This window comes from Hemiscyllium ocellatum, chromosome 22 (assembly GCF_020745735.1).
Source record: "Hemiscyllium ocellatum isolate sHemOce1 chromosome 22, sHemOce1.pat.X.cur, whole genome shotgun sequence".
Lineage (NCBI taxonomy): Eukaryota > Metazoa > Chordata > Chondrichthyes > Orectolobiformes > Hemiscylliidae > Hemiscyllium > Hemiscyllium ocellatum.
Window position 1 is genome coordinate 48,547,597 of NC_083422.1, and position 18,717 is coordinate 48,566,313.

General features: G+C 41.0%; 1 long non-coding RNA gene across 1 annotated transcript in view; it reads right to left on the reverse strand.

Annotated features, from left to right (window-relative positions):
• The window catches only part of LOC132826339 (uncharacterized), a 53,709-nt gene that overhangs the window by 11,695 nt on the left and 23,297 nt on the right, over positions 1-18,717 (reverse strand). The window lies entirely within an intron of this gene.

Genomic DNA, 18,717 nt, shown 5'->3' on the forward strand with positions numbered 1-18,717 from the left:
CTGGAATACAATTCAGGTATGAAATATCAACACATGATCTGTGTGTCCACGAGACAGAGCTTTACTCTGTATCTAATCCCGTGCTGTACCTGCCCTGGAAGTGTTTGATGGGGATAATGTAAACGGAGTTTAACTGTGGCTTAACGCTCTGTACATGTGCTAGGAGTATTTGATGGGAACTGTGTAGAGTCAGCTTTACTTTCAGTTTAAAAGAGAAGAGGGAGCTTGGCTCTGTGCCTGGCTCTATGCTGTCCCTGTCCTGGGAGTGTTTGGTGGAGGCAGTATAGAAGAAGCTTTAGGAAGCTTTACTCTGTAAATTACTCCATGCTGTAGCTGCCCTCACAATGTTTGGTGGGATGGGTACACAAAGTCTTGCTTTACATCTACCCAGTGCTACACCTGCCCTGGGAGAGCTGATGGATCAGAGTAAAAACAATTTATGTTTAATCACCCTGGTGCTGTACCTGCCATCCAGGTATGGTGAGACAATGTAGAGAAAGATTTACTCTCTTTCTTACTCTTTGTATTATAACAGAGTTACTGAGTCATACAATATGCCACAGGACTGCTTTGCCACAGTCTAATACATTAAAATTCACTGCTGATTATTTGGGGGTTACTTTGTCCTCATCTGTGCATACTGATTCAGTCTTAGGCAAAATCCATGCACTGCTTTTCTGGTTTCCACTTGACTGCAGGATTAGTCAAGAGGAGTGGGAGTCTGCTTGATACTTGCCCAACAGAACGAAGGAATCTGGGATCGAACTCCTATCCTACATGTAACCTCCCGGATTACAAATACAATCTTAGTCACACCTGAAGTATATGACTCAAAATGAACTGAGAAATATACTTATCCTCTGAGCCATTGGGAGATATTTCAACTTGTGTAATGCTCTAAACTTGACATGTTTTTCAGAATTTTCAATGTTAGAAATCTAATAAGATGCAGATCATCCGTATACTATTAACAGGCAAGAAGATCCAAAAAAACCAAATGTGTTTGGTGAATATCCTCTGCTTCACTTATGTTCAGCAAATTAAATGTTTCTTATTGGAAATATTGTAGATAGGAATTATAAATTACATCTATATAAAAATTATCTACTATATGATAATTACTGTATCTGTCACGCTCATTGGCAAATCTCTTTCAATACAGTAAAGATAACCTGAAGGTATAACTGCAAAATGCACCTTTTCTGTCAATGTTTATCATTATGAATTTCTCTGTTCATATGTGTAATGCAAATTGGCTATGTAAACATGTCACATGTTGTAATGAAATTCGTCCATGCAGTGCCACCATTGGCAGAAGGAAATAATTACAGGATAGCAAATTTGTAATGTCAATTCCATTATGAAAATGAACACAGAAATTCATAATGGAAATGTGAAAATAAGCAATTATTTGATTTCAGATGAATACTGACAATGCCTGGCTGCCTTAGTCCATTTTTTTCTGATTCGTGGATTATGGCAACATCATGTATTATGGATTATGCTTCCTGGCAATGACAGCATTTATTGTCCATCCCGCTATAACTAATTGGTTTGCAAGGCCATTTCAGAGGGAAGTTAAAGACAATTATAATCATATTCCACTGGGTCTGAAGACACATATAGCCCCGGTTAGATAAGGACAGAAGATATTCTTCCCTAAATGGAAAACAGGCGTGCTTTTACCAGTAGCTTCATGATCATCATTACTGATATGAGTTTTTTTAAATTTCAGATTTATTTAATTTCTCAGCTGCTGTAGTAAAAATTTAATTCATCCCTTCAGATTATGAGTCTGAGTATCTAAATTATTTGTCCAATAACATAAGCTTCTGCTACTATATTGCATACCACCACTTGCTCCCTAATCGTGATTTACCCCAAAGACAACATGTGATCTGGATTCCTAGTTTTTATTTCCCCAAAAGTTCCCATGATACCATCTATCAAATGCTAACCTCCTGAAATGTCTCCTGGTATCCTTATTTACTATACAGGATACATTGGAAGCAGTAATATTCTCCTGATGGGTTTTTGACTGCTGGGGAGGACATGGTGAGAAACTTATAAAATCTATAGCCTATTAAGGGCATCCACTCATCTGCAAAGATAGCCAGGGCTCGCAGATTCTGTGATGCATCCTGGAGTTTATTGAGCTAGAGGTCAGAAGCAGAAGACCAAGTTTGTTAGGCACTAAGAACAGGAAGCCAATGGAAAATGACATAGAATAGAAGTAACCAGTGCAATCTCCAGCACCCAAGGTCTGTCTCTCATTAATGATGTCAAAATGTTGAGGACAACCAACGTATGACTATAAGCATTCTTTCCTCAGCCTTCATTCATTTCCTGGACCCTAATAGTCTTTTATCAGTATTTGAGTGAATTAGACATTCTTGAATGAGAGCGCTGCCTATAGTGTGGTAACATTATGGCAATTTCACATTTACTGTTATAGAATATCCCAAGGTGATTCACAGGACTGAAGGATTCCAGACAAACTTTGAGACTGCGACACACAAAGAGATTTCAGGATAGGTGACCAAAAGCCTGGTTAAAGAAATAATTTTGAATGAGCATTTAAGCCAGGAGAAAGGAAGTACAGAAGTGGGGATTCTTGGAGGGGGTTGTGGATGGGGTGCACACAAAACTTAAGATCCGGGCAGCTGAAAGGACAGCCACCAATACAGCTTCCAATTATCAAGCACAGCAGCAAGATACTCAAAATAACAGTGAATCCTACACCTCAGCTGGACAGGTGGATCACAATGGTTGGTCATCTGCTACAACTGAGGATGTAATTGTTTTTCATCTGTCAGCTCTCCAAAACATTGCTGTGAATAAATTAACATAGTTTGAAATACTGACGTTTCTCCTCCGTCCTTCAGCCACTGTCAGACTGTCCCACTGGGTCTATCAGTATCAGGAAATACAAATGGAAATTGACCAACATTCAATATAGGTTTAATCTATCCTTGTTGGGATATCTCATACATAAAACAGAAAAGTCACAAGAACACAGTAAGTGATCATCTGAGGCTGTAATACTTTGTTGGAGGCAGCTTTATTCTGCATCTAAATAAGGGTGTAACTTGCAATAGGTTGCCAGTGAGGCTGTACTGACAGAGTTTTACACTGCATCTAACTCATGCAGTACCTCCCTGGGAGTTTATGATGGAAGCAAGTATAGCAAGAGATTTAATCTATAATCACCCCTTGCTGTAACAGCCCTGGGAATATTTGATGAGGCAGTGTAGATTAAATTTTATCAGATAATCTGTTCATTATTGTCGTGCTGTTTGTGGAAGCTTGTTGTGTGCACATTGGTTGCTGTGATTCATACAGTTCAACAGTGTTTATTTTTCAAAGTTGGTTCATTAACCATAAAGGCACTATACTGATGTTAATTCCATTTTTGTTTTAGCACTTAGCCAAGGTTGACAATCGAGCATTGATTCAAATTCAAGGATTTTGAAAAATATTAATACGGTCATGATATAAGCCTGCAATGTTGTTGAATAAGAGCTGCACAGTTACTATCCATTCCTTGGAGTAGACAGAATGGAAAAAATAAGATGGTGGGAGCAATCAGAAACTTCGTTAGAATCTTTTAAAAGAACTGATGCATTATGGTTTCAAGAATATTCTTTGTCAGTCGCAATCATTTGTTTCTCACGAGTATTTCTCATGAATTGTAATCCCTTGAATATAACAAAATACTCCAGATGTTTTTGGGAGAGCAGTGCAATATGAAGTAAAGTTTGGCACCAATCCACATGACGTGACATTAGGGTAGATAGCCAAAAATATAGCAAATGATAGGTTTTAAGCAGCATCTTAAAAGAAGAAAATGAGGTAGGGAGAGATAAAGAAAGTTATGGAAGGAATTAGACAATTTAGGGCCTTGGCGGCTTAAGGTCAGTGGTGGAACACATATATAATGGAAATGCTCGAGAGGCCAAAATTAAAAGAGGACATTCATTTTAGAGGGTTGTGAAGCTGGGGGAGATTACAGCGACATGGAAGGGTGAAACTATGGAGGCATTATAAACAAGAACTTGAAAATTGAGACATTGCTTGACTAGGAGCCATTTCTGGTCAAAGCGTACAAAGATGATGGGTATACATGACTTGATGTGATTAAGGATATAGGCAGTCATCTTTTAGATGTCGTCAAGTTTATGAACAGTCATGTGCAAGAAACTAAGCAGATGTGCATCAAAGTAGTTGAGTCCGGACATAACAAAGGTATGAATAAAAAAGATAAGCAGAGGTGTAGGTAGATGATATTATGAACGTGCCACAGAGATTAAATCTTAACATGGACACTGAGAATGAAGGAAAGAGTAGAGAAAAGAAGGTAAGGGTTCATGGAGAGATAGGGGTAGGTGAATGAAAGGAGTAACTTTTTTACTGTCGATATAACAGTGATGCATCTAGGTGCAGTATGTGAAAGACTAATAATGCAGAAAATGAGTTCCCAACCACGAACTGAGAATTTGAACTTAGTTCTTAAAATTCTGGAAATAAAAAAGATTTCAATTAAAGTGAAAATGAAGCTGTTTTACCACTGTAAAGACCCAGTTGGTTCACCAATACCTATTAGTGCGGAAACTTAACTCAACCTGGGCCTAAATCTGACCCTAACCCTATACTAACTGACTGTTAACTGAAGTAGTCTAACGAATCAGTATCTCCATTTCCTGAAGGGAACAGTTGTTGTCTTTGCCCAGTGAAACCCAGAGCATGAGAATAGATTGATAGAAAATGGTGCTTTGCAGATGCAGCACTGATCCTCCCCATGTTGTAGTTTGTAAAAAAAAACACGTCACTTTGCCACTTACCCAGAGAGACATCAGAGCTCCATCAATCTACATCAACAGCCAGGCTGCTCAATTTCTGTGTTATGATTTTAATAGAGAGTGACTGCACTGTTCCTGAGAGGTGGCCAGCAATATGAAAACAGCTTGAGAAGCAAATCCTGGGTCTATGCAGCTGGAGGGTTTGTGAAATTGGGTACAGTTATTTCAGTGCTGGTGCTGACCAGGCATGGAAACTGCACATTGAAAACACTGGTGCGACACAAAAAACTGCATCCTCTGAATTGATATATTTTTGTATATTCCAGAACACTGCAAACAGCAATAAGCACTCCTCTTAATCCTTAATTAATTCCAGTTAAACAAACCATAGGAGCTGTGAGATGCAGATATCAGACACCTGTGGGAAATGTCACACCTACAGCTTGCACCCGCTCACCAGCTTCTCCTCCATGTAAATAGGAGCTGTTAAATCCCACCCCCAATACTAACACCCTCACCATCCCTTTCATCTGCCTCTACAATGCTGTTGCTTTGGTATTAAACACCACAGTCTAATTCAATTGTGTGTAATTCATCTCAGGATAGTGTGAGTATGAAGTGTCGGTCCATGAAGACAACAATTAGCTTTTTTATTGCAGTGAGTTTGGGAAGGGGTGAGAAACAAACAGCCCTGCAGTAAACTCCATTTCTTTGCACCTGAGGGGTTGGTGGGAGGTCCACAAAAAGGTGTAAAGTTCTGACCAGGAATCCTGCAAATGTTTAAACTTCTATTAGATAGCAGTAAAAATCTGCAGAATAAACAGGACTAGAAAGGAGAAGAGTACTCATTCCAATTCTCCTAAGAATCCTAAGTATCTCAAAATGAGATGAATTTCTCTCATGGTCTGACGATACTTTAAAAGGCACTCCAAATTCAGTGCCATTGTAAATGGGAAGTGGCAGTGGGGCCCAAAGTGTTTTTATGTTGAGATCAAGCAACAACTGCTGTTATAGATTCCTGGCATTGATTAAGTTGATCACAGATGAATCTCTGAGTAAGAATGTTTTCAGGTTGAGTATATTTTCAAAATCTCTTTTTTTAATGTCACTTTTGCATACCTGAACAGGTGCTGAAACTGCAACGTATTGATGAGTTTAAAACAAATCCCAACTGTCTAGATGGATGTAGAAACCCAATTGTATATTTGAAGAGGAGCAGAGGGTTTTTAAATATGCTTTAGCAAAAATACCCCTCAAACTACATCATTAACCGGCCAATCAATAGATTGCTACTTGTGTGATCTTACTGGGTGAAAACTATTGCATTTGTGGTGCATGTGATAAAGCACTGGGTAAATGCATAATTTCAATACCTCCCAAAATGTTTTACAACCAATTAAGTATTTTGAAGTGTAGCCAATATGACAGTGTAGAGATCACAGTAGACAATACGTGCACAGCAAACCTCCACAATCAATATCAAGTAATTAACAAACATGAACTATCATGAGATAGTAAGGACATCTTATTACAACCTGGTTTCGTAAAAGTCACTGATGTGATACTAAAGTAAAAAGGTATTGCATCCATCACTCAGCAAAAGGAAGGAACATGTTTAAAAAAAGCTCCCACAAACAAAAATGTAACAAATCAAATCATCTTTGTTATAGTCAAAGTACAGAAAAATATTTAAAAAGGCAAAATTAGAGAAATTCCAGCTGAATGCATGAGCACTCACAGTAACGTGAGTGCAAACATATAAAAACAGGTGTGATCTAATGTCATTATAGTAACATGGCTGCTGAGTGATCAGGCTGGGAACTGAATATTCAAGGTTAGTCAACATTTAAGAAGGAAAAGGAGGTAGGTGGTACTGTTAATAAAGGATGAAATCATTACATTAGTGAGACAAGACCTTAGATCAGAAGATGAAGATATTAAAATAGATTGGTTTGAACAAAGAAACAATAAGGGGTAGCAAAATTGGTGGGCCATTACTTGTAAACAATCAAACAATAGTGGTAATATTGCAAGGTTTGTGAAGGTTTGTAGCTCAGGTTGAGGTTTAGGGTGTAGGTTTGCTCACTGAGCTGTAGGTTTGATATCCAGACGTTTCATTACCTGGCTAGGTAACATCATCAGTGGCGACCTCCAAGTGAAGCGAAGCTGTTGTCTCCTGCTTTCTATTTATATCTTTCTCCTGGATGGGGTTCCTGGGGTTTGTGGTGATGTCATTTCCTGTTCATTTTCTGAGGGGTTGATAGATGGCATCTAGATCTATGCATTTGTTTATGGCGTTGTGGTGGGAGTGCCAAGCCTCTAGGAATTCTCTGGCATGTCTTTGCTTAGCCTGTCCCAGGATAGATGTGTTGTCCCAGTCGAAATGGTGGTTTCTTTCATCTGTGTGAGAGAGAGACACAGGGTCGTGTCTTTTTGTGGCTAGCTGATGTTCGTGTATCCTGGTGGCTAACTTTCTTCCTTTTTGTCCTACGTAGTATTTGTGGCAGTCCTTGCATGGAATTTTGTAGATGACACACGGATGAAAAAAAACCCACCATTTCGATTGGGACAGCACATCTATCCTGGGAGAGGCTAAGCAAAGACATGCCAGAGAATTCCTAGAGGCCTGGCACTCCAACCACAACGCCATAAACAAACACATAGATCTAGATGCCATTTATCAGCCCCTCAGAAAATGAACAGGAAATGACATCACCACAAACCCCAGGAACCCTATCCAGGCGAAAGATATAAATAGAAAGCAGGAGACAACGGCTTCGCTTCACTTGGAGGTCACCACTGATGATGTTACCTAGCCAGGTAATGAAACGTCTGGATATCAAACCTACAGCTCAGTGAGCAAACCTACACCCTAAGTGGTAATATTGGCCACAAGTATAAATCAAGAACTTGGAAGTGCACATAACAAGGGCAATGCAATAGTCATAGGAGAGTTTATCCTGCATATTGACAGTGTAAACTTTATTAGTACTAATGCTGTGGAGGACAGATCTGTGGAAAAATAGTTTTATAGAGCAATATGTTGAGGAATCAACTAGAAAATGGGATGTTATGGATCTAGAATTGTGCAGCATGTAATGGCTACTTAGTAATTTTATTGTAAAAGAACTTTTAGGGAAGAATGACCATGATATGTTAGGATTTTAAATTAAATTTGAAAATGAGGTAGTTTAATTTGAAAATAGGGTCTTAAATCTAAAAGAAGGAAATTACTTCAGCACGTTGGCTGTCGTAGATTAGGAAACAACATTAGAAAGTACAATGATTGACATATAATGATTCATATTAAAGAAGTAACACATAATTTAATTCACATGAGCTCACAACTCATGAGAGGGAATTTCAACAACATGCATTTATAAAGCATTGTTTTGCTCTCCGATGAGCTTAATAGGAGCTTTATCAGACAAACGATGATATCAAGTCACTTGTAGAAATATTAGGTCAAAACTTGTTAATCAGGTAGATATTTAAAAGCAACCTAAGGACAGAGGTGGAGAGAAAGAGATTCAGTGAGCAAATCCCAGAGCTTACAACTACAAAGAGCATGGCTGCCAACAGTACAACAATTAAAACTAGGGATGCACATTGAAAGGATCAAAATTGAAAGTGTCTCAGAGGGCTACGAGAATGAAGGAATTTTCAGAGATAGGAATGGATTTGAAAACAAGGTCAAAGATTTTGATTATTACTTAATGTCTCTTGGTGAAATATGCCTATCTTAGTGAAGATAGAATCAACTCCATCTATGATGTTTAGTGGTCCAATGGCTAACTATCTGGACTGGGATGGCACAGTGGCTCAGTGATTAGCACTGCTACCTCACAGCACCAGGGTCCCAGGTTCGATTCCAGCCTCGGGTGACTGTCTATGTGGCATTTGCACATTCTTCCTGTGTCTGCATGGGTTTCCTCCCACAGTCCAAAGATGTGCTGGCCAGGTGAATTGGCCATGCTAAATTGCCCATAGCGATAGGTACATTAGTCAGAAGGGGGTGGGCTACTCTTCAGAGGAGGGGTGTGGACTATTGGGCCGAAGGGCCTGTTTCCACACTGTAGGGAATCTAATCTAAACCCTGCTCAGTAAGCAAAGGCAGGGAAGGAATGACAAAAACAGAAAATGCTGGAGAAACTCAGTAGGTCTGTCAGGGTTCCTTCTGAAGAAGGAAACAAAGTTAATGTGTCGAGTTCAAAATGACTTTTCCTCAAAATGTTTATTATGTTCCCCTCTCCCCAGGTTCTGCCAGGCCTGCCAAGTTTCTTTAGCACTTGTTGTTTTTCTCAGATTTCTGGTATCTATAGTATTTGTTTTTGTCTCAGGGAAGGAGCAATGGGGTGTTATGGGACCCTTACTTGAGGCCACAAACAAATACAGTCAGTTACCTTTCCCCTAGAAAAACTCACCACAATGTTGAATAACTTTAAATAATTGCTGGAATGTGGAATTTATAGTTATATGATTAAGTATATTATTAATCCAGTGTATAAATAATCTAGAGGCATGTTTCTCCATGTATTTTAATTCTCATTATGCTTTAATAAATCATGGAGGGAGGTGAGGTGTTGTGGTTGCACAAGTGTTCTATAGGTTCTATAAATTCTACTATAGCTCTGTAAGATAGTGCTGTAGAATCAATGCCCAAAGTGCGCTTGCATATTCAGGAATCAGTGAAACAAATAGCAAACAAAAAACTTTCGTCAGCAAGCCAAATCTCAAATCTTCACTAGTTTAATGACCTGGAAATGAAAGGAATGCCTCTGTGGATTGACACATCTTTAGGATTTATTTACTCAATGATTTTCACATTTAAAGCCATGCTATCCCTAATTAGTGGCTTTTGTGTTTTCTTTTCCACTTTTAGCATAAAGCCCAGCTTTGCTACTGTTGCCTTTTATTGAATGCACTGCTGATGAGGATTGAGTTTGGGTATATTATAGTCACTTAGATGAGAGCAAAAAATGTGAGTTGATACATCAGTGTTGCACTCAGGGAGCGCTGCACTGTCAATGTTTTTTTTCAAGTGAAATGTTAAACCTAAGCATCGTCTGTTCTTCCAGTTTCAATTCATTAATGAAATATCTAGAATTGAAGGCTATTCTCAAGAACGATACAAAGAAATTATTCTCAATAATTGCAAAAATCTTTCTGGTTATGTCATTAAGGAAAGGAAATTTGCCATCCGTACTTGATCTTACTCCAGACCCAAAACAACATGATTGACTCTTAACTGCCTTGTGAAAAGATACAGCAAGCTATTCAATTGTAAAAAAAACCAAGACAGAAAAGTCAAAAAGGATTGAAGTTGGATGGAAAATCTGGCATTAACTTAGGTACCAGAAACAACAATGGCAGAGCACCTTTCAAAGTCTCCCTAAACAGCATTTGGGGGTTTCTGGCAAAATTTGGAGAGGTGTCATCATCATACTCATTAAATCATGAAAGTCAACATCACAGATCCACATTCCATCAACATTCCACTGGCAACGCAGACCCATCAAAGAAAGTAGCACAATAGTATGCAGTTGAGAGAGAGTTCCCTTGGAAGTTCTTAACATTGATTCTGAATTTCATGAAGTCTCAAGGCATCAGGTCAAATATGGGCAAGGCACGACCTACTGATAACACCAAACACCCTCTCTCCCTCAGATGATGTTTCAGTGATCCTCCATTTTGAGCACCGCTTGGAGGAAGTTTAGTGTGGCAAGGGGGAGAATGTACTCTGGGTGGGAGACTTCAATTTACATCACTTACAGTAGCTCAGTTGTACTACTAAGTGGCCACTGTTAACTGAATTGGTCAAATACTGGAAGACATCTGCCTGAATGTGCCTGAGGCAAATGGTACATAACAAAGCAAAGAGAAACTCCTGCTGGCTCTTGTCCTCACCAATCTATCTGGTGCCCATGACAGTACTGGTAGCATAGACTACAAACAGTCCTTGTAGAGATGGTTTCCTGTCTTCTCATTGAGATTACCCAATGTGATAAATGGGATTGATTCAGAATACATCTAACAAGTCAGAACTGGGAGTCCATGAGATGCATTAGCAGCAACAAAGAACTGTATTCATCACAAACGGTAACTTCATAGCCCAGCACATAGTCATACAGCATGGAAACAGACCCTTCAATCCAACCAGTTCATGCCGAACATAAGCCCAAGTTAAACTAATCCCACTTTCTGCTCCTGGCCCATATCCCTCAAAACCTTTCCTATTCATATACCCTTGAAATGTCTTTCAACCATTGTAAATGTACCCATATCCACCACTTCCTCAGGAAGTTCATTCAGTATGTGAACCACCACTGTGTAAAAAATTTGCCTGTCATGTCTTTTTTTAAGTCAATCTCCTCTTACCTTAAAGATAGGTCCCTAGTCTTAAAATCCTTGAGAAAATACAACTACCATTAACTCTATCTATGCCTCATGATTTTACAAACTTCTATAAGGTCACCCCTCAACCTCCTATGCTCAGTGAAAAAAGTCCCAGCCTTTCTTTATAACTCAAACCTTCATACCTGGCAACATTCTGGTAAATCTCTTCTGAATCCTCTCCAGCTTAATAATATCTTTCCTATAATTGGGTGACATTCCCCACACGATTATCACCACCATGCCAGGGATAAACCATTGTTCAACAAAATGTGCAGAAGAGTATGCTAGCGCCAAGCATATCTAAAAAATGAGGTGTTATCTAGTGACCACTTGAAACTATTCAAATTGCAGTGCAAACTAGTCAGTGCCTGAAAAATGAAGGGACAGTCTAATGAGGTCCTTACTAGTTGACCACTGAATGATGCAGGTTGATTGGATGATCCTCACACTGAGTTGATGTTACGCAGGAATTAAACCCAGTTCCTCTTTTGTTGGTGATAAGAAAAATCAACAGGTGTGGCAAAGGAGCTTTCAATCATTGTCTGGTGCCAGTCCTCCTTCCTAACTGGATCAATATGGTAGAATACACTAAAGGAGGTGGCAATTTGGTCCCTCGTGCCAGTTCGATCTTTAAAACAAAAATCTAATTCATCTCATTCAGCCCATTCTCTCTCCATTTACATGTTGAATTTAATCAACAAATTTAATGGGAATCCAAGATATACTTTGCAGGCCTCAGTGCTCAGGCATGGAAGTTCTTACAATCACCCTGGCTGGCATCGCCTCATTCAGCAGAGACTGGGAGTCAAAAGCTGACACTTCTCTGATCTGCATGGTTCAGCACCACACTGCACCCATAGGGTGCATAATATGAGGTTGCTGTATCAAAGTGAGTTACAGGGATTGGGAAAGCACATGAAAGACTATGGGGGAAGATGTCCCTTTAACAGGCTTGAGGATGTGTGTATGTGTGAGTGACACATGGGCCAGCTGTGTGTGCTCAGTGGGTTATGAAGAGGGTGTGACCATGTTGTCAGTGAGACCACTTTGAGTCCTCTCCTGAATGGAGTGAGGTCAAAGCCCGACTCAGAGGACAATCTGTGCCACCAGTGAGCGGCATTTTTCTCCCTATTCAGTGAGCATACGGCGTGATCAAACGCTCCTTTTGTAACACTAATATAAACCGTGTTATACAATGTCCATGTGGTACAATAACACAGAGAGGGGCGAACATTAAAACAGGCTATCTGCAACTTGTCACTTAATGAAAGACTGGGCGGTTGTGTGGGAGGATGAGACGGCAAAAGAGATGAAAGAAGAAGGGAGAAAAAGCTGGAAAAAGAGGGCGGGAATGAGAGTGCAAAGGCATGAGGGAGAAATGCTGCGAATAAAAAACGAAAATAAAAATAAAGGTTATACAAAATGCAGATAAATCTGGAATATAGTTAGAGAAAGGAACGCAGAAAAGTGGTGAGCAGGGGGACATTTACAGGGGAAAGACAAATGACAACAGGAGAGGGGAAGAAGTAAGCAAAGGGGGATAAAGGATGGTGAGCCGAGTTCTGATTGGAAAGGTGCAAGCTGTGCGTAGAGTGCACCTTCTGTTCTCGTGGTTTTGAGCTGTGTAGGGATCGCGATCAACACAACCCGCTGGTTTTCTGGGGCCAGAGCCCGGGCTTATCCGGGTGTTGTCTGATGCTGGGTGAGCTGTACCGGCTTGCTAGCTGGAGAAACTGAGATACTCAAACTGCTTGTCCTGAGGAACGGGGGAGAAGGAGTGACGGTGACATCTCTCCAGCCTTTCTTTCGATCCTAAACTGTTACTGCTCAGGATTTATGTCCAAAGATCACAGACTCTTTCTTCCTAATCACAGATGCTGCCAGACTTCCAGCACTTTGTGTTTATATTTCAGATTTCCAACAGCTGTAGCACTCTGCTTTTGTATTCGGGAAAGCACTTTAAAAAAAAGGACAAAACTCAGAAACACCTGTAGACAGCCAGGAAGAAATTCATGCAAGTTGACATTTGAATTAAAATTCAAATTTAATAACATTTTGTCCTAAACATCAAAAAAAAGGCTGGGCACTTAGAAAGTGTACGGGCATTTAGAGTCAACATGGTTTGATGAAAGGGATATATTTTACCAATTTATTATAGCTCTTTGAGAAAGTATGGCTCAGTGGTGAGCACTGCTGCCTCATAGCAACAAAGTCCCAGGTTCGATTCCAGCCTCAGGCGACTGTCTGTGTGGAGTTTGCACGTTCTCCCCGTGTCTGTGTGGGTTTCCTCCCACAGTCCAAAGATGTGCAGGCCAGGTGAATTGGCCATATAAAATTGCACATAGTGTTAGGTTAATTAGTTAGAGGGAGATGGGTTTTGGTGGGTTACGCTTCGAGGGTCGGTGTGGACTGGTAGGGCCGAATGGCCTGTTTCCACACTGTAGGGAATCTAAAGTGAGGTGGAAAAAGAGGAACTGATGGATGTTACTGTATTTAGGTTTCCAGAAGGCATTTTATGACAAGATGGTATATCAATGATTATTTGGGCAAATACAAGCTTCCATTGTGGATTAATTTCTTTGGTGCTGACACAAAGATAGGAAAGTAGTTTGTTACATAAGGAGGATTCATAGGGACATAGAAAGGTTAAATGAGTGGGCAAGGAAGTGAAAAAAGGAGGATAATGTGGGAAATCTGAAGTTGTCCGTTTTGGCAGGAAGAATAACAACGTATATTCTATGAAAGGCGAACACTTACCAAGCTCTGAAATGCAGAGGGATTTGGATGCCCTAGTGCCTGAAATGTCAAAGTGACAAGGAAAAGGTTATGTAAAATTAGGAGAATGTAACATACAAGTAGGGAGGTTATGCTTCAGTTATGCATGGTACTGTTCAGACCCTACTGGAATTTTGGACAGTATTGATGTCCACGTTTAAGGAAAGATGTTAAATGCATCAGAAGCAGTTCAGAAAAAAGTTTTGCAGACAAATACCTGGAATGGGTGGATTGTCTTATGAGGAAGATTGGGCAGGCTAGACTTGTATCTGGAATTTCGAGGATTAAACAGAGTCTTGACTGAAAGAGTCTTGACAAGGTGAATATTTCATCTTCTGGGATGTGGAGATGCCGGTGTTGGACTGGGGTGGACAAAGTTAAAAATCAGAGCTGATGAAGGGCTCTGGCCCGAAATATCGAATTCCCTGTTCCTTGGATGCTGCCTGACCTTCTGTGCTTTAACCAGCAACACATTTTCAGCTCTGATCTCCAGCATCTGCAGACCTCACTTTTTACTCGAAAGTTAAAAATCACACAACACCAGATTATAGTCCAACAGGTTTATTTGGAAACACTAGCTTTCGGAGCGCTGCTCCTTCATCAGGTAACTCGGTGTTGTGTGATTTTTAAATTCTTCTGGAAGAAGAGGTCAGTTAAAAAAGAAAGAAGGATCACCCAATTAAGCCAGGAACGAGGAGCATCTTTTCACCTCACAGAAGGTTTTAGGTCTTTGGAACTCTCTTCCTCAAAACGCGTTGGAAGCAGCGTTTTTTAAAAAAAAATGTGGCAAAGGTTCTTGACAAGGGGCTGGTGAAAGGTTATGGGGGAGGCGGGAATGTGCAGTATCAGATCAACCATGCTTTTATTGAATAGAGGAGAAGGGTACAAGGGCCGAGCGGCCTGCTCTTACTCCTAATTCAAACATCAGAAGGGCGTTCGCGTTTCTTTGACTTTGTACAAACGTTTTAAAACTCACTCCAATTTGAATTGTTTTTGATACCCACCTGACAATTCCTTACTAATTGGCAGCATTTTCCAAATGTGATTCATTGGGGAGAATTTACAACATGTGAACATGAGAGCAGAATGATTTCGCTTCACTCACCCTAAATATACAGCCAAGACCTGGGTTCGGAGATTTCAAGGTGAGAGCAGGATTTGTTCTGAATTTCACAGAATCGGTGTGAAGGGAAGGGGCTTCCTGCTGAATAAGTGTAACCTTAACAGCAGCAATAAATCGGTTGTAAGGAACAATGATTACGCTTATAACTAGGAGAAAGGTGTGATTGGCACTCCAATAATCTCGGAGATAATTTCTCTGCCTTTTCTTGCGATGAACAATCAAGAAAGGGCTCGGAGTTTCTCGTGCGAAACTCTCTCCACGGTCTGATCAAATCCACTCCGGCAGCAGGAGCACTTACAGACTGACTGCCCTTCCGAATGTCCTTAAACCTGGTGAGGAAATCTATTCTCAATGTTAGATTTTTAATACCTAATGTGAAATTAAATATCAGCAGATCATTAATTTAGAGAATCGATGCTTGGTTTATAACCTCTGTAAATGTGGCGTTGTGACCACATTCAGATCAGTCACGAAATGAATGAGCGGTTTGAGTCCTTCTCCTTAAATCCCATATTCCTAATCTCACTTCGGATTTATACTCCATGGTATTATTTCACTTTGTCCAGCGTGTGAGTGTCACTCACTGACCAGACCAGCATCTACTACTCACCAGTAACTGCCGGTAAGAGTCAAATACATGCTGTGGATCTGGAACCACATCTAGGCCAGACGAGGTAAGGATGGCAGATTTCCTTCTCTAAACAGCATTGATGAACCAGATAGGTTTTTAGGACAATCATGAGGTCACTATTAAATTAGCTTTTTAATTACAGAATTATTTTTCCCGGTTTAAATTCAAAATGGCCATGGTGAGATTTGAATATTTGTCCCCAAAACCTGGGGTCCTGGATTACCAGTGACATTACCATTACTACCTCCCTTGTCCAGGATCTCTGGCACAGACTTGAAGTTAATCTGTCTCTCCTTTAGCTTCCACGCTCGCTGAGTGTTGTATCATCGATAGTCACAGGTGAAGTGCTGGAAGTTGGCAAACTGGAGGTTGGCAAATGTGGTGCCACTGTTTAAGAAGGGTGGTAAGGACAAGCCAGGGAACTATAGACCAGTGAGCCTGACCTCAGTGTGGGCAGGTTGTTGGAGGGAATCCTGAGGGACAGGATGTACATGTATTTGGAAAGGCAAGGACTGATTCGGAATAATCAACATGGCTTTGTGCGTGGGAAATCATGTCTCACAAACTTGATTGAGTTTTTTGATGAAGTAACAAAGAAGATTGATGAGGGCAGAGCAGTTGATGTGATCTATATGGACTTCAGTAAGGCGTTTGACATGGGAGACTGATTAGCAAGGTTAGATCTCATGGAACACAGGGAGAACTAGCCATTTGGATACACAACTGGCTCAAAGGTAGAAGACAGAGGGTGGTGGTGGAGAGTTGTTTTTCAGACTGGAGGCCTGTGACCAGTGGAGTGCCACAAGGATTGGTGCTGGGCCTTCTACTTGTTGTCATTTACATAAATGATTTGGATGCGAGTATAAGAGGTACAGTTAGTAAGTTTGCAGATGACACCAAAATTGGAGGTGTAGTGGACAGCGAAGAGGATTACCTCAGATTACAACAGGATCTTGACCAGATGGGCCAGTGGGCTGAGAAGTGGCAGATGGAGTTTAATTCAGATAAATGCGAGGTGCTGCATTTTGGGAAAGCAAATCTTAGCAGGACTTATACACTTAATGGTAAGGTCCTAGGGAGTGTTGCTGAACAAAGAGACCTTGGAGTGCAGATTCATAGCTCCTTGAAAGTGGAGTTGCAGGTAGATAGGATAGTGAAGATGTTTGGTATGCTTTCCTTTATTGGTCAGAGTACTGAGCACAGGAGGTGGGAGGTCATGTTGCGGCTGTACAGGACATTGGTTAGGCCACTGTTGGAATATTGCGTGCAATTCTAGGCTCCTTCCTATCAGAAAGATGTTGTGAAACTTGAAAGGGTTCAGAAAAGATTTACAAGGATGTTGCCAGGGTTGGAGGATCTGAGCTACAGGGAGAGGCTGAACAGGCTGGGGCTGTTTTCCCTGGAGCATCGGAGGCTGACGGGTGACCTTATCGAGGTTTACAAAATTATGAGGGGCGTGGATAGGATAAATAGGCAAAGTCTTTTCCCTGGGGTTGGGGAATCCAGAACTTGAGGACATAGGTTTAGGGTGAGAGGGGAAAGATATAAAAGAGACCTAAGGGGCAACCTTTTCATGCAGAGGGTGGTACATGTATGGAATGAGCTGCCAGAGGATGTGGTGGAGGCTGGTACAATTGCCACATTTAAGAGGCAGTTGGATGGGTATATGAATAGGAAGGGTTTGGAGGGATATGGGCCGGGTGCTGGCAGGTGGGACTAGATTGGGTTGGGATATCTGGTCGGCATGGGCGGGTTGGACCGAAGGGTCTGTTTCCATACTGTACACCTCTATGACTATTTCAGAATTCCAACACCTGCAGTACAACAATCTGTGCTCTGGGCTTTCTTCGATTCTGAATGTTAATTTGCCGCAGGGATTGGGATTGCAGTAGACATAGCCAGTAAAGGCACAATGGGCCAAATGGCGACTCCTGGGCTTTGTAGCTTTTGTGCATGTTTGTCCATGAAATAGCTGAAGCTTTTAAGAGCGCATCTGGTATCTGAAAAATGTTAATTGTACCATTTTGCTTCTTGTGGGGCGTTTTGTCAGTATAATAACACGGTGTGTATATGTATGTACGTATTTTAAAGCATTCACTGGGCGAAAGAGCGCTGAGAAAGGAGATATGGGGAGGGGGTCCAGTTGGGTGGAAGATGTTAAAGGTAGGCATCTTTGATAATCCAAACCGTTATAATTTCCGACAGACAATTTGAAGCGTTGGAAGTTTGCTTTGATACAGAGAGCAAGGAAAATCTGTCTCTCGGTTCAATAGTCTTGGGGGCCTAATTGTAAAATCATAGCTGCTTAACACAGGGATAAAGGGACCAAGAGAAAAGTTAGAGCGAGAGAAGGGAGAGAAGCTCAATTGCTTTTCAGCATGTTCGGGTCTGTCTGTAAAACACAATAGGCTGAAAAGTTCGCTGCCCGTCGAGTTGTTCTTATCTTCCTTTTCCCAGGATACAGGAGGCAGTTCCGAAGAGCGAGAGAGAAAAAAAAGCCCCTGAGCAAACAGCGAGGACACAAAGGGATAAGAAGATTGCGAGGTTTCTCCTGGCCTGGTTATATTACAAGACTAATGTTGTGTCCATTCACAGGGAAAGGTGACCACGGGCTCTCGAGTGTTCTGACAGATCGAAGTGTCAGAACAGGTAAAACAGAGATACAGAGAGGCATGTACCATGACGGAACAGTCGTACATCTCTGTCCATCTCTTGTTTCTTTTTCTTTTCATCTTTTATACAAGCCCCGCTTTTAAAAAAAAACTAATCGCACCATCACTAAGCTGACAAAACAATCCCTTCTCCACCACCCCCTTCCCCCAAGTGGCAACGAATCACCGACTGAGGGACTGGTCAGAATCTCTCCGTCCCGGGCCTGATCCGGCAGCGCGTTCTGTGGGAGCTATTCAACTGTGGACAGCATCAGCGAGTCCAGAATTCGCACACAGGCTTGCGCTTTCCAGCAGAGGTCACTGGATCGCATTCCTTCTTAG